This window comes from Choloepus didactylus, chromosome 6 (genome assembly GCF_015220235.1).
Source record: "Choloepus didactylus isolate mChoDid1 chromosome 6, mChoDid1.pri, whole genome shotgun sequence".
NCBI lineage: Eukaryota > Metazoa > Chordata > Mammalia > Pilosa > Megalonychidae > Choloepus > Choloepus didactylus.
Window position 1 is genome coordinate 83,857,194 of NC_051312.1, and position 13,402 is coordinate 83,870,595.

General features: G+C 37.1%; 1 pseudogene; it reads left to right on the forward strand.

The window, feature by feature from the left end:
• Positions 1-820: 820 nt before the first annotated feature.
• Positions 821-2,135, forward strand: LOC119537178 (annotated as a pseudogene).
• The last annotated feature ends 11,267 nt before the right edge of the window (positions 2,136-13,402 follow it).

Below are 13,402 nucleotides of genomic sequence, written 5' to 3' on the forward strand. Positions count from 1 at the left end.
CAAAGGATGATTTCCCCAGAAATTCATAAAATGTTCACCAAAGCAGAAAATCACATTTTGGACAACATCTCTACTAATGTTATTTGAGGATTCACAACAACACAACTGAATATTTTGCATTTGTTACTCTTGAAAGCATACTGATTCTCCAGGGAATCTAGAAGTTGATGCAGGCCTTTTTCTGCTTTATGTCCTCAAATATAGCATGTTTAAACATGTCATACTGAAATACAATATGTCTAAAATTACTTTTCTCTTCTTGCCCTTTACAATTTAAGGCAGTCAAGTAGACTTAAAAATTATGTAAGGGGTACCAACAAATAGGAATAATCATGTCACTTCATAATGGCAAAAGGGGAAATATCTATCTATAGAGCAACATATGGTATTTTTCCATGTCACTCCTAATTAAAGCCAATCTCATATTTCAAATCCATCTAAATCAGTAAACACCTTAAAGCTGTGCTTCTCCAAGTGTGGGCTCCAGACCAACAGCATTAGCGGCAACTGGGAACTTGATAAAAATGCAAAACCTCAGACTTTACCACCAACCTTCTGAATCAGAAAATCTAGCCCAGCAATCTGGTTTAACAAGTATTGCAGGTTGAAAACGGCTCGCAGATGCACCGTGCTCCCCGAGGCTGAGCGCGCAGGGGTGAAACTGACACTTTGGGCCAGTCTCTATGGGGCCGCTCGTGGCCGCACGTCACCGCACTGCCGGCATGTCACGCCGGCTCGACGCTCCAGATACAAAGTAAAAATCATTGTTCCTTCTCTGTTCGGTGAACATATATAGAATTGATTTCACGGATCTGGTAACATGGCAAAAGATGCTGGTCTAATAGAAGCCAATGGAGAATGAAAGGTCTTTATAAACGAGAATCTTAGTCCTGGAAAAGGTGTGGTATCATTAGTAGCCATTCATCCTTCGACAGTAAACACTCTTGGAAAGCAACTCTTGCCAAAAACCTTTGGACAGTCCAGTGTCAACATTGCACAGCAAATGGTAATTGGTACACCTCAGAGACCCGTAGCACCAAATACTGTCCTGGTAGGAAGTCAACACACCCCTAACACACACTTTGTATCACAGAACCAGGCTTCAGACTCCTCAGCTTGGTCTTCTGGGAAACGCAACAGCAAAGGAGAGAAGAATGGCAAGAGTCTGAGGCATTTTTCAATGAAGGTTTGTGAGAAGGTTCGGAGGAAAGGAACCACTTCCTGTAACGAAGAGGCAGATGATTTGGTTGTGGAGCTCAGTGCTGCTGATAACCATATTTTACGAAATGAATCAGCTTATGACCAGAAGAATATAAGAGGATGGGTCTACGATGCCGCAAATGTCTTAATGGTCATGAATATTATCTCCAAGGACAAAAAAGAAATCAAATGGATTGGTCTGCCTACCAACTCAGCTCAGGAATGTCAGAATTTAGAGGTAGAGAGACAGAGAAGACTTGAAAGAATAAAACAGAAACAGTCTCAACTTCAGGAACTTATTCTATAGCAAACTGCCTTCAAGAATATGGTGCAGAGAAACTGCCAAGCAGAGCAGCAAGCGAACGGGCTGCCTCCCTGCAACTCCATCTTCCACCTCCCGTTCATCCTCGTGAACACCAGCAAGAAGACATTGATCAGCTGCAGTATTTCTAATGACCAATTTGAGTGTCTGTTTAATTTTGACAACACGTTTGAAATCCACGATGACATAGAAGTATTAAAGCCAATGGGAATGGCTTGTGGATTAGAATCAGGAAGCTGTTTGGCCAAAGACCTTAAAATGGCAAGAAGTTTGGTGCTTAAAGCTCTGGAACCTTATGTGACAGAAATGGCTCAGGGATCAATCAGCAGTGTATTTGTCACATCACAGGTTCAACTTCAAATGGCACAAGGCTTTCTGCCAGTGACTTGACCAATGGTGCAGACGGGACATTGGCCGCAAGTTCCAGGGGTCTCAGTACAGAGGCTCCAGGGTGGAGACGCCCGTGTCTTATGTCAGGAAAGAAGATGACAATGACAATGACTTTAACGAAAATGACGAAGAAGATGGATTTTCTTGGCTTGTAGACTCCTCTCCCCCCTTCAAATTCAGCCTCAGGAAAAATTTGTTAGGGAAGAGAAACCTTTTTTTTTAATGTCGGTTTTTGTTTCTTTTTGGCCTACTCCCAAGAAGATATTGGTATGCTATTGAATTTAGATATGCACCTCCAATAAGCAAGCAAGGGTGGTTTTACGGAGGATTTTTTTAAATGTGGTATGGATGTGTGTTTTGACACCAGTTTGCTGATGCAGAGTGTTTATTTACTTCTTAGGATTTTGTGTTTTCATTTTCTATTTTTTTTTTTAATTCAGAGTTCATTTTTGCCCCCTTAACAATTCTTGCTGAGTTTGTTGAAGAAAGTGTACATCATCCACATCAATGACAATAAAATGCTATCCTTTTGTGGAACATGGTACACTGAATGGCCATTTTTTTGCAGTGTGTTTTGAATGGTGCCACTAACCGATGGATAGCAAGATGACATAGCAAGTTTTTATTTGGCTAAATCATGCAGTGTCCAAAGAACCAAGCAAAATAGCAAAGCTCTACTTTTTTAAACATTAAGTGCCATAAATTTTATTATGCCTTTATTTTCCCTTAAATAATCTAAACTGTTGTGATTCCTTCAAGCTTATACTTTTTTTTGCTCTATTTTGCAGCAAATTACAAAGGTATTTTTGTTTGTTTTTGTTTTTGTTTGTTTGATAGAAGTTTATTGCCATGCTGGTGCAGCTATATAAACTATCTTGAAGGCTTGGAATGGTTTATTGCTTATGGTAAAATTTCCCTGATTTCTTATAGGCAACGTTTGGAAACTTTTTATTATACAGTTGTTTACTTACTTATAAGTCTATCATTTTAAGACATGTACTGAAACAAATGTTGTATTTGTTTCGTAAGCATCTTGCTATAATCTCTTATGAAGGTGAAATTAAATATAATGTTTTAGCAGCTTTTTAACTCAAAATTTGTCAATCATTTTTAATAGTTATTTTTTATAAAAAGAAAAAAGGAATTTCAGGACAGGCAGTAGTCTCTTTTAAAATTTATTCACAAAGTAGTTAGCTGCACAGTTGCTGTTAGCTGCCTTTTCTAAAATGACAGTCTTCTTATTGAAACACAGATAAAATTTTCTGTAATATTTTATGGAATATAAAGAGGCTTTAATTGTTTGACTTGTTTCAGTTGGCACTGTTTTTATCAATAAAACATGCATGGCCTTTAAACAAAAAAGGACGAAGCATTACAGGAGAGTCTGATGGATGTACTCTAAGTTTGAGAACTGCCCTAGAACAGACGTTTCTGAAACTTGACTGTACATTTGAAGCACCTGGGGATTTGTTAAAACTAGTTCACTCCAAGCCTGAATTGATACCAATTATATCTAGGTCTCTGGTGGTGGGAACTAGGTATTAACCAGGTAATTCTAATATGCCAAATTTGAGAAACTATCCCCTCCCTCAAATTACCTGCATTCAAATAACCTGAGGATCTTTTTAACATGCAAATTCATCAGTGCAGGGTGGGAGCATTTCCAAACTGTGACCAGCTGATGCCAAAGCAGTAGGCTGAAACCACCACCCTTTGAGCACCTAAACCCTAAGTGTTGTACTAAAGAAAGGCGATACACCAGGACAGCTCACGACAGAGTGTAAATATGTTTCAAAAGTAGATCTCAAATGGGATACTTCTCCCTAACTTTCCATCCCTGAGACTCCCTCATGTCTCTCTTCTACTACCCTGGCTCATGCCACTCTAGATTCGCAGAGCAGGCAGGGAAAGGAATACTTTCAAAAAACTAACCTGATCAGGATTCACCCTTGCTGAAAGACTTAGATGATTTCTTTGTTTTAAAAAATAAAAAAAATATTAAAAAAATCCCAAGCTTCCCTGCTTGTAAGACACTCTGTGGGTCTTATAGTCCTTATGGTTCCTTCAAGGTTACATCCTTGGTCAGGGTTCAGCAGCTTTGCCCAGGCTGTGTTCTAGTCTCTCCTCTCAGACTTCTCTGCACATGCTTCAACCACAGACATGTTGTAAATTATCTATTCATCTTTCAGATACAGCTTAGCAGTCATTTCCTCCAGGGGGGCCAGCTTCACACTCCCCAGTCTGAAACAAGTTCTCCTTTAAAATCCCATAGCACTCATGAATGTGCATTCATTTGTGTAATTACTTAATTTGCATCTTTCTTCCTTACTGGGACAAGACCTCCTGAAGTGAGGGGCAGTATCTATTTTTGCTTATACTGTTTCCTAGTAAACAGCGCAGAGTCTAGTCAGTAGTAAGTCGTCCAATAAATATTTGTTTAATTATTAATTAAAGATAAGACTTTAAGGTTTAAAATTTTTTCATTTGGGTTGTGATGGAAGCAGAATATTGAAAATGTAACTTAATCTCCTAATTGTATTCTTGAAAGTGGATAAAATAGGAAATTTTACATTGTATACAGGTGAGCACAAATTGAAAAAGCAATGTAGAAATGTGTAACACAAAAAGTAAACCATAATGTTATCCATGGACTATCATTAATCATATAATTAAAGTAATATTAACAAGTGCTTGCTTTGGCACCATATATACTAAAAATAATATTAGCACATCAATTGTAACCAAGGTATCACACTAATGCAAAATGTTAATAAACAGAAAAGTGGGGCATAGGTGGGACTGGATGGGGTGGTATACAGGAACTCTGTATTTTCTAAATGATTTTTGCGTAAACATACAACAACTCTAATAAAAAACAATAAAGTAACTTAAAAATCCAAAACAACACAATGTAAAATAGCTCGTATGTTCTTTTTAACAGGTATTTCAAATAAATTGCATAGTAAAACTCATTTACTCTGAGTATCTCTATTTGTAATGGGACATAGGGATAAGGGTTGAGCAAACAACTTCCATTACTGTTTTGATAACATTGTTGACTATATTAGAGCTCTCCAGGGAAACATAACCGACAGGATATACATCTATACATTTATAATATATGTAAATATTGTGAGATTTATTATAGGAATTGGCTTACATGACCGTGAGGATTGTCCGAATTCCATAGGGCAGGCACAGGGAGTTGGTCCAGGGAAGATTTCCATGAATTCCCCGGGAGAGGGGGCTGACCAAATCAGAGATTGAAATTATTCTCTCTGACTGCTCAGCTCATCAGTCCCTTAGAGGCTTTCACGGGATTGTTTGAAACTTCTCTCATTACTGAACACATTTTCCTTTACTGATTGCAGCCATCAATGCAATCACCTAGATTTATATCCAAGAAATTCCTTCACAGTAACAATTTTACTGGCCAAAGAACTGGACACTATACCAGGCTATGATGGTACATGAATTAACCATCACAGCAACATGCTGCAAGTTTCCAAAATTTGAGGCTAATTAATACCACACTCCAAAATTCTAATGGTGAAAATCAACACAATGTGCCTACATGCCAATAAATATGCTGAGCAATTTAGTCAGCATTGTTCTCATTCACTTATTGTTTGGAAATTCTTTACTCAAGTTTTTTTTTGCTTTTGTTTTTGATTTTTTTCTCAGTACAGAGCATGGAAGATACACTCCCAGAATTTCAGTATGTCTTCAAATATCTTTCACCTGACAGATCCGCCCCATTATGGCTCTGTGTCAGATTAATTGGGCACAGTCCTTTCTCTAAGTAATTCTTAATTGCCATTCCATGTAGTTCCAGCACTGGAGATACAAAGTCTAATTCCAGTGTGACAATGCTATTGTATGTAACATGTTCTTTTTAACTGGATGTTTGCATGATTTTTTCTTTCTCCTTTGAGTACAAAAATATCTCCAGCATATACCTTATTGCTTCTCTTGTCAGTTTAGCCTAGTGTTTCTCAACCAATTTTTTTTTTCATTAGCATCCCTCTATGAGGAATTTTTAGGTATCTTTCCTAAGCACTATGCCTGCCCTCCATGAAATTTAATTCCACCAATATCCTGTATATCTATTATCTAGTGTATGTATATCTATGACTTACACATAAAAATGGTAAGATTTTTCATCCTAGGAACCAATTTTCAACCCTTTGGGGGTGATAGACCATTGTGTGGTCTATCCCGAAAACACAGTGAGTCTTTTATTACAGCTCAGAGAAACACTCTACACTTCTTTGTGTAACTACTGTCTCCCCTTCATTAATGCCTTTTACTCCTTCTAGAACTCTAATTTATATTTTTTATACTTGATTTCTTTCAAGTTCCTTATCTTTTCCTCATGGTTTCTGAATAGTTATATTTTTGCTGCATGTTTTGAGATATTTCTCAAATCTAATTTGGACCTCAAGAAAGACCATACCTTCTGTCTTAGTCTCCCAGGCTGCTATGACACATCTTATAAATGAACTTCAAAGTACAGTCATGTCACCAAAATACTGCAGAGGTTAGGAAGAAAGCATTGCCCTGCTGATGCATTGATTTTGGACTTCTAGCCTCAAAGCTGTGAGCCACAACAAGTTCCTGTTGTTTAAGCCAACAAAAGGATTAATGATAGTAATGTTTCCCAAGTATTTTCAGGTACATTATTTAGCCTTACATGCTCATGCTACATTTAGTTTTATTCACCTACGTATCTGATAAACACAGCGCTTGACACAAAATCAGTGGTTAATAAATGTTTACTGAATTAATTTGTCCTGCACCTTTGAAGATCTAACTGTAATCTACAAAAGTGAAACACAGAAACAAGAAAAGGGAAGTAATTTTATCCAACAGTATTTGGACTGAAGGGTAGTTAGGCTTCATACAAATAAAATGTATTTCAAACTCAAACCTACAGATGGAATGTATTCACCATCTTTTGATATAGTTAGGGCCTTTCTTTTAATATAGGAGTGCAAATTGGAATTCTGTATCATCTTCTTTGCAAAAACTGTAATGCATCATATATGATTTCCTTTATAATAATGATGATGATTGAGGAAAATCAACTAACTGGCTCTCAGATGACCTTCAATTCACCTATTGGGAGCAGTGAGGATCTGCTAAGTGGAAAGTGAGCTGTGAAGGTTCAACTGGCTATGAGCATCAGTCAGTATATTTTAAAGAGGGAATGGGAGTTTCAGGTTGAGCTAGTATATTTGTTCAGTGGAAACTGCAAAGAAAGCTTTGTCCTAAGTGTAACTGTAAATTTTATAGTAGTAGGATCATGGGACAACAGGGTAAAAAGAGACTCACTAAGCATTACAGAAAATAGTTGAAGTATTTCCATCATACCCTGCCTTAGAAACCAGAAAACCAGGGTTCGAATCATTGTTCTGCTAATAGCTGTATGGCTCTAAGAGAAGACACTGATCCATAGGCAACAATTTCCTTACTAACAAAATAGAGTGATGAAATAGATGATAATTCAAGTAGTATAAAAAAGTACACAGGAATAAAAATTCATTGTCTTCTTGGCTGATGAAGTTTGCTTATAATTTGGAGACCCAGAGAGGCTCTTGAGGGTTTTTAAGCAATGATGTGATTCCATAATAAGATTGATCTGGTATTTGTGTAGAGGGTTAGTTAGAGTGATAGAAAACAGTCAAAGTATTTCCATTGTACCTTGCATTAGACATCAGAAACCAGAAACCAGGGTTCTAAACTTTCTCTGGCTAACAATTGTATGGCTCTAAGAAAAGAGACCTATTCAGAGTGTGCATCTCCCATGTTCTACACTGAGAAAAAAATACTTGAGAAAAGAATTTCCAAACAATAAATGAATGAGAACAATGCTGAATATATGGCTCAGCCTATTGATTTGCAGATAGGCACACTGTGTTGATTTTCACCATTGTCTAATGCAAGGTATGATGGTAATACTTTGATTATTTTCTATCATGCTTAGTGAGTCTCTTTTACCCTGTTGTCCCATAGTCCCATCACTGTAAAACTTATGGTTACACTTACATATAAAGCTTTCCATGCACATTCCACTGAATAAACTTGCTGAACCAACCTGAAATCTCCATTCCCTCTTAAAATATACTGACTTATACTTGTAGCCTCTTGAACCCTCACATCTCCCTCTCCAATTAGCAGATGCTCACTGCTCCCAACAGGTGAACTAAAGGTCATCTAAGACCCAGTCAGTTGCTTTACCTCAATCACCATAATTAATAAGAATTAAATTATATATGATGCATTAAGGATATAGTTTATGCAAAGAAGATGACATAGAATTCCAACTTGCAGAACTATTTTAAAACAAAGGCTCTAGCTGTACAAAAATGGTGAATCAATTCCATCTATAGGTTTGAGGTTGAAATAAATTTTATTTGTATGAAAGCTAAATTATATATATATATATATATATATATATATATATATATATATATATATATATATATATATATATATATATATATATATATATAAAACTGAGATTGTTCAGATATGATACAACTATCCAAAGATCCAAAGTGTACAATCAATTGCCCACGGTACCACCATAAAGCTGTGTATCCATCAATACAATTATTTTTTTTCCAATTTTTAGAACATTTTCACTGCTCCAGAAAAGAAATAAAGACAAAAAAAAGGAAACTGAGATACTCCCATACCCCTAACCATGCTCCCCCCTCCATTATTGATTCATAGTTTTGGTATAGTACATTTGTTATTGTTGATAAAAGAATGTTAAAATACTACTAACTGTAGTGTATAGTTTGCAATAGGTATATGTTTTTCCCTATATGCCTCTCTATTATTAACCTCTAGTTATAGTGACATACATTTGTTCTAGTTCATGAACGAGATTTCTAATATTTGTATAGTTAATCACGGACATTGTCCACTACAAGACTCCCTGTTTCATACATTCCCATCTTTTAACCTCCAACTTTCCTTCTGGTGACATGCATGATTCTGAGCTTACCCTTTCCACCACATTCACACACCTTTTAGCACTGTTAGTTATTCTCATTACATGCTACCATTACCCCTCTCCATTTCCAAATATTTAAGTTCACCCTAGGTGAACATTCTGCTCATAATAAGCAACCGCTCACCATTCTTTAGCCTCATTCTGTATCCTGGTAACTTATATTTCATGTCTATGAGTTTACATATTGTAATTAGTTCATATCAGTGAGACCCTGCAATATTTGTCCTTATGCATCTGTCTTGAAAATTTCACTCAATATAGTACCCTCAAGGTTTCTTCATCAACCCATTTTTTAAGATGGTTTTATTCAAACAGTATATATTCCCTCCTAAGTAAACAATCATTATTTCCCCATATAGTCACATATTTATGTATTGATCACCATTGCCACTCTCTATATAAGGACATTTCTTCCACAAAGATGGAGGAAGAATCAAAGAAGGCAGAGAGGCAAAAGAAAAAGGCAAGAGAAAGAGAGAAAAACAAACAAACAAACAAAAAAACTTGATAGCTGGAAACCGACAAAAGGAAAGATAGCATTAACCTAAAGTAGAATAAAGAGTCAGATGACATCTCCAATGCCAGAAGTCCCATACCCTTCTCTATTCCCCACCCCCCCATATGCAATTAGCTTTGGTATATTGCTTTTGTTACATTAAAGGAAGCATAAAACAATGTTTCTGTTAACTCTAGCCTCTAGTTGGCACTGATTATATTTTCCCCCAATCTCACCCTATTTTTAACACCTTGCAGTGTTGACATTCATTTATTCTACCTCATGTAAAAACATATTTGTACCTTTTATTACAATCATTGAGCATCCTAGGTTTCCCTGAATTACACAGTCATAGTCCTTATCGTTCGTCTTTTGTTCTGGTGTCTCACATGATCCGAGCCTTCCTCTTTCAACCATATTTACAGTCATCTTTGTTCAGTGTACTTACATTGCTGTGCTACTATCTCCCAAAATTGTTTTCCAAACCTCTCACTGCTGTCCTTTCCTTTCTGTCTGCAATGCTTCCTTTAGTGTTTCCTGTAGAGCAGGTATCTTGTTCACAAACTCTGTCATTTTCTATTGTCAGAGAATACTTTAAGCTCTCCCTCATATCTGAAGGATAGTTTTGCCAGATATAGGATTCTTAGTTGGTGGTTTTCTCTTTCAGTATCTTAAATATATCACCCCACTTCCTTCTTGCCTCCATGGTTTCTCTGAAAAATCCACACATAGTCTTATCAAGCTTTCTTTGTATGTGATAGATGGCTTCTCTCTTGCTGCTTTCAGGATTCTCTCTTTATCTTTGATGTTTGATAATCTGATTATTAAGTGTCTTGGTATAGGCCTATTCAGATCTATTCTGTTTGGGGTATGCTGCGCTTCTTGGATCCATAATTTTATGTCTTTCCTAAGAGATGGGAAATTTTCATTGATTATTTCCTCTATTATTGCTTCTGCCCCTTTTCCCTTCTCTTCTCCTTCTGGGACACCAATGACACATAAATTCTTGCTTTTCACTTTGTATTTAAGTTCCTGGAGATGTTGCTCATATTTTTCTGTTCTTTTCCCTATCTGTTCTTTTGTGTGTAGGCTTTCAGGTGCCTTTTTCTCCAGTTCCTGAGTGTTTTCTTCTGCCTCTTGAGATCTGCTGTTGCATGTTTCCATTGTGTTTTTCATCTTTTGTGTTGTGCCTTTCATTTCCATAGATTCTGCCAGTTGGTTTTTCGAAATGTCAATTTCTACATTATGTACATCTTGTGTTATCATTATACGGTTCATCTCTTTCACCATATCTTCCCTAAACTTTTTGAATTGACTTATTATTAGTTGTTTCAATTCCTGCATCACAGTTGGAGTGCAAGTTTGTTCCTGACTGGGCCATAACCTCATTTTTCTTGGTGTAGGTTGCAGTTTTCTGTTGTCTAGGCATGGTTTCCTTGGTTACCCCAATCAGGCCTCCCCCAGACCAGAATGGGCTAAGGTCCCAGAAGGAAGAAATATTCAGTATCTGGTTTCCCTGAGGGTGTGTCTTAGAAAATTGGTACACCCTGTGATGCCTTTGGTCACTGTGCTTTTCTGCCCAGCAGGTGGTGCCTGTTAGCCTATAATTCTTGACTGGTGTAAGTTCTGAATGAAAGGCAGGTAGTAGAGCTGGGCCCCACCCCTTTCCTCTTAGAGAAGATAGAAACCCTAGGGGAGGTCATTAGCATTTCAATGGTCTCTCTCTGCCTGTGCTATACCCTTGTCTGGATCACAGAACTGGGAACTGAAAATGGCTGAGGCTTTCTCCACTGATTCAAAAAAGGAACAGAGAGTCCCCTTCAGAGCTAGTCTGAGGTGACCCTCCAGCTCTCCAAGGTCAGTCATCACCCAAAGCTTCTGTCTGCTTGTTGGGAATTCTTACCCTGTAGTGAGTAGTTCACTCTTGCTACTTAAAACTCCACTTGGAGCTCAGCTGAGCTATATTCACTCACTGGGAGAAAGCTTCTCTCTGGCACCATGAGGATTTGTAGCTCAGGCTTTGGGGGGAGGGGTCTCCTGATTTGGATCCACAGTTCTTACTTACAGATTTTATGCTCTGATCTCAGGCAATCCTCCCAATTCAGGTTGGTGTATGATGAGTAGATGGTCACGTTTGTTCCCCCACAGTTATTCCGGATTATTTACTAGTTTTTTCTGTTTTTTTTTTCTTTTTTTTAGTTTTTCCAGCAGTACCACTTAGCTTCCACTCCTCTTTATGCCTCCATCTTAGATTGAGAGCCTAATTACTTTATTTTCAAAAATTATTTTAATTCAATTTTATTGAGATGTAGTCACTAGCCATATAATCATCCATGGTGTAAACTCAATTGTTCACAGTACCATTATATAGTTGTGCATTAATCACCACAATCATTATCACAAAAAAAATAAGAATACAAATTCAAGTAAAAAACTACACCCAAAACATCCCATATCCCTCATCCCTCCCTATTATTCATTTACATTTTGTCCTCATTTTTCTACTCATCTGTCCATACACTGAATAAAGTGAGTGGGAACCACAAGGTTTTTACAATCACGTGGTCGCACAGTGTAAGCTATATATAGTTATACAATTGTCTTCAAGAATCAAGGCTACTGGGTTGTAGTTCAACAGTTTCAGATATTTCCCTCTAGCTATTCCATTAACTAAAAACTAAAAATGGATATCTATATAACTCATAAGAATAACCTCCAGGATGACCTCTCAACTTCATTTGACATCTCTCATCCCCTGGAACTTTATTTTGTTTCATTTCTCTTCCCCCTTTTGTTCAAATAGGCTTTCTCAATCCCATGATGCCATGGCCAAGCTAATCCCCCCAACTCATTTCCCACATTGCCAGGGAGATTTACACTCCTGGGAGTCATGTCCCATGTAGGGGTGCAGGAAGTGAGTTTACCTGCCAAATGGGCTGAGAGAGAGAGAGAAAGAGAGAGAGAAGCCAAAGAATGAAAAATTTAATCAACTTTATTAGCTTGTTACATGTCAGTCCAAATATACTTAGATAAAATTACTTTCCTTTTCCTGTTTATCTCTTTCACTTCCATACTATGAGATGGTCTTCAAAGATGGGGAACAAATTAATTCAGTAAACATTTGTTGACAACTGATTTTGAGTCAGTTACTCTGTTCATCAGGCACATAGCAGATGAATAAAAAAAGCTTGTTGTAGCATGAACATCTAAGACTAAATATTGTACCTGAAAACACGTGGAAAACAGTAATCCCTGTACAGATGTTAATTAATATAGTCCCTGAAGAGCAGCCAAGGTATTTTTTCCTAGAAGTTGTTTCCACATGGGTTCCCCTACTGCCAAATCTTTCTTTCTCTTTTGAAAGGGTGACTCCCAGGAAGGCTCTTGATTTGTAATTCTATTTTACTGCTTGCTTCCTAATTATAGATTTATTCATTTCAACAGATGTTTCCTGCACACATACTAGGTACCACACATTATGCTATCACCTGGAGATACTATCAAAGCCTCTGTTATTCCACTTATTTGTTCACAAATTCTATTTAATAAATTGTTTATGGGAGGCACACAGCATAATAAAATACAGGAAGAAATACTGGAACTTCATCTTAAACACTGGATCCATCTTCAAACTAATGATTCAATTTTATTTTTAATCAAAACATGTAAAACACAGGGTTCAAGTGTCAAGATACTGGTTTCCTTTGATTCTTTTCCCTTTGTATGAGCACTCAAATCTACAGATGCCAGATAAGTATTCAGGGGGCAGAAATCCCCAAAGGGTACTTATCCCAGCTGGATAAATGACTACACATTGTTTCCTTATTAAAATTCTCCACTCATAGAGGTAAATGGGTCACCTTCACATACCCAACTTTAAATAAGGATAACCAGAAGTCCCCCCTCCCTGTCTAAAGACTAAGTGAAGCAGCTACTCTCCGAAACAGCATTTGGTTGAGTCCAATATAAT